Here is a 4,073-nt window from a genome sequence, read left to right on the forward strand (position 1 = left end):
CTTTGCTTGTTTGGGGTACAAAATTCGGACTCAGGTCCCAGATTAAAAAATTTAATACACACATAAAAGAAGTAAATAAATAAATAAAGTTATGAGATGAAGCTGAATTAGTTGTAGCTTCATCTGCACCTAATTCAAACATTTCTTTCAGACTGAAGGTGTGTGTGTCCTTAAGACTATCACTTCTCATTGTTATTTATTATTAATACTTTATTTATTAAAATTTTTGACTAGCATCAGTGGCAGGAGGGGTAGGACAAACAGCAGTGGCAGGAGGAGCAGGAGGAACCATCATATTTGCTGGCAACAAACAGTTTAGCGATGTCTTTTTAACCAGAGCGACACCTGCCATTGATGAATGCACAGCGAAGGCTATTGTGTCACCAACAGCTGATATCCTGCTCCGAAATAACTCTGGGGAAGTTTTCTCCTCCTCTGAACAAACTTTCCCTTCCTGGAAAGGTTTTTCTTTGGGTTGAGAGGAAAAGCTGTCCTCAAAGACTGTGCTCTCTTCCTGGTTACAGTTTTACGATGTTTTGTTCATCAAGAAAACTTTCTCCTCCACTGTGAAAACTTTCCCGTCCGGGACAGTTTCTTCCTTGGGAAGAGAGGAAATATCTTTTCCCAAGAAGCTACTCTCAGCCTGAGAGTTACTGCTGTCCAAATCATTTCCAGGGAGGTAAGTCACCAAGTACCCTCGTCCGAAGCTGAGCGGGAAAAACACGCCGACTGGTATCCTTACGAAACTGGAAGTCATTTTGAACTGCTAAGTTTACCGTTTGGTTACAGACTGATGTTCTGAGAGACAAGCAGAACCTCACTGTAGTTCTGAGGCAGGGTCTTGCTTCTGATCTTTGCGATGGAATCGATCAGATCAATTCTGCGAATCCAACTACTGACCCTTTGCATGCGATGTCACACTCTCCTGAACTCCGCCCACTCCGCCATGACAGACGTCAAAACAACCAATGCAATCCTTTAATGCCAGCCTAAAAACAAATATTTGTAACCTAATATGGCTTTTATTTAGTTGATTTCCCTTAAAAATGGTCATTGTGCAGCTGATCGCACAGCAACCTGACAAGGATAGAAACCAAACTTGTCATTTCATTGTATAACTTTTAATGAGGAAAGATTCGGCGGCGATGGAGAGCAGCCGTTAATCATAATGACTGTTAGCCCTCAGTGTAATGGCCGATTTACAGCTAACACTTTTTACAAGGCAAGGAGATTAACGTTCATATACTTCATAAGTAAGAATGATTAGAAAGATATCAAAAATTGCATTATGGAGAAGGTACGCCTAACCAGTGGTAACCATGGAGACAATGCCGTACCGTCATGTAGCCTAGCATGTATGGAAAAAACTGGTTAGCATCTCGTCTTCTATAAGTTTTAATGCAGCTCCGATGTAAAAGGAAACGCTGTTTATGACATAGTGATATAAATCACATGGTATGAATTCAGACAAAGTCGGTAATTTCATGAACACATCAGGAGAGAGGAGGCACGGGTCGGTTTCTAAGCTAGCCATTTCCAATTTTTGTAAATACCGCCGTCTATGAGCCCCAACCAGGTGTGTTATGGTCACATACAAATTAGCTCGACTCAAACAGGTAGAAGCCACAAATAACCTGGCACAAACAACTTTGGAAAACAATTTAAGTTGCTCTTTTCAATATTCCCGCCCCTTACTTCCGACGTCCATCATGACGCCTCGAATGGTTTAGCGACGTAGTTGCAAAGAGAAAATTTCTTCATGAATAAATTTTTATGTAGTATGTATGCAAACATTTTAAGCTTTCATGTCTCCTTTGCTTGAACTACTTTGTTTGCATTCTCTTTATAAAAAAGTAACACATTTTAATCTAATAAATTTCTCAGTCCTCTTCTTTCCAAATATGCAGAATTAGCAGCAAATGTGCAGATTTGTAATTGCCAGTACTAATTAGCCAGGCTCCGGTGTTTACGTTTATACTCAAATATATGCTAGGTCAACTTGTTCTGTTAAAATAAATGAGAACAGAATTAGGCAGCTGTTTCTAGCACAATACTATGCTGTTTGTATTTATTAGTTTCTCACCTGCTGTTAGTCACAGTAGGCTGATAATATAAAAAAAGTCTCAGCAGAGTCCGTTACAATTATTCACTCACTTATACAGTCAACTGCACCCCTTTGATATTGAAATTTCTTTGCCTGTTAATATGTAAATAGATTCACATGACCATGCTCCCCGATGTAAAGGCAATGCAAACACATGAACAAAAGGAAAACAATTTTCTTATCAAAACAATGCTTCTGTTTATCTTTTGATTGTGAGCCATTAATCCAGTAATGCCGCCTCCCAGCAGGACAAAGAGCTTATTGATTGAATTTTTGTTTTTGCCACTCATTTGTTTTTGTCTTGCTTCTGCAACCTTGACACGCTACGGTGTGACAGTTTACCAATTCACCTTCAGAAGTGTTTCGAACCAGAATGATGAATATTCTGTAAGTTAAGTGTTAAGTCTTGAAATCTGTTAGTTATGAAATGAACAAAAACTAAAGTTTTCCAAAATTACTGTTTTAAAACTGCTAAAAAAATTATAATCAGAGTATTTTTCCAGCTGTCTGTATCCAAAGTGAAATGAGAAATAAAAAAATCTGTTGAAAATCAATTAAGGACAAATTACTTATAATCACTAGGATCTGATTACATATTCTAAAAAAGAAGAATGACATTTGCTTGTCAATTTTTTTTGAGAAGCATCATATTTCTTGTTTTTCAATAAAACATTTTGGTGCTAAGGTGGGTTTTTTGCTAGGATCGAATTGGTTTATTTCAGAAAACTGCAATGGAAACACTTTTTTCACATTACACATGTTACAAGATCAGCAACAGGATGTTACTGCTGGCAGAAAATATGAAGACGATGACAGGAAGTGGTATTCATGTGTGATTTTAATTATTTGTTATTGTGTCTTATCTAATGGAAACACTAGAATTTCAAAATCGTGTATTTTTCTTCAACATTAGTGTAATATTGATAAAGTTTTGCACACACTTGTAATGGAAACGCAGCTATAGATTGTTTGGATGCAGATATCCATCCATCCATCCATTCATCCATCCATCCAAACAACCACACACACACGCTTACACACTCATATGACCCTGCAAGGACAGGTTGGTGTAGAAAAAGAATGGAGGAATAAATGAAGGGTCAGGTTTCAGATTTCATATCAACATTTCACATATCCATATTGGGTAAAAAAAAAATAAAAAAAAGAAACAAAAAAGAGCACAGGACATTCAGCTCACATTTTCTACAGTTCTGTCTGCTGAGTCCCATTCTGAATATTGATAGAAAAAGAGGTTATTTCCCCTTCACTGTCCTTTATGCTTGAGTTCAGCTGATATGAGATTATTAAATTTCATACTGGAGCTTATAATGGTGGCCGTGCCTGTCATCACAATTGGACTTGCCTGGGGGCCAACAGTAGGTGTTGGTGTGTGTGTGAGGGAATAACTTCCCCTGAAACAGAGAATATGTCCTCATGAAAGCTTCTGCATATCAGCAGTCACTGCTACTGTATTGCGAAGATAGCATTAAAATAATTCCCCCACATCAGATACTGCCGGCCATTCAGCAATATTCCTAATATAATTATTTGATTTGTTGCTTAGCCTTATTATATGGAAAGACTGAACATATTTTTAACACTTGCCAAACATTTCTAATTGGGTTTGGAGAACCTGAGTACTGCAAAACCACAAACTTTTACCAAGTATTTTTGGTCTAGGTCCCAGTTAAAATATCTTATTACACTTAAAATAAGGCAAAACTAACTTCTAAGTAACTTTTCAGCAAGATACAGGAGCTTGTGTTAGGGAGATAATTACTTATTTACAGAGTTAGATGTTGGGCATTTACTCATTGCCATTACATTTATTTGAGTAAGTTTTTTGAAAAGAAAAAAAAATTAGGATTATTTACAAAAAGCAAAAAATTCACAAAAATTCACCAGAAAAGGACACACACCTGCAGTTTCTCTTAAAGTTTTATAAGTTTTTTATTTAAAGAAACTGACT

Source organism: Poecilia formosa, unplaced genomic scaffold (assembly GCF_000485575.1).
Source record: "Poecilia formosa unplaced genomic scaffold, Poecilia_formosa-5.1.2 Scaffold549, whole genome shotgun sequence".
In the NCBI taxonomy this organism is placed as follows: domain Eukaryota; kingdom Metazoa; phylum Chordata; class Actinopteri; order Cyprinodontiformes; family Poeciliidae; genus Poecilia; species Poecilia formosa.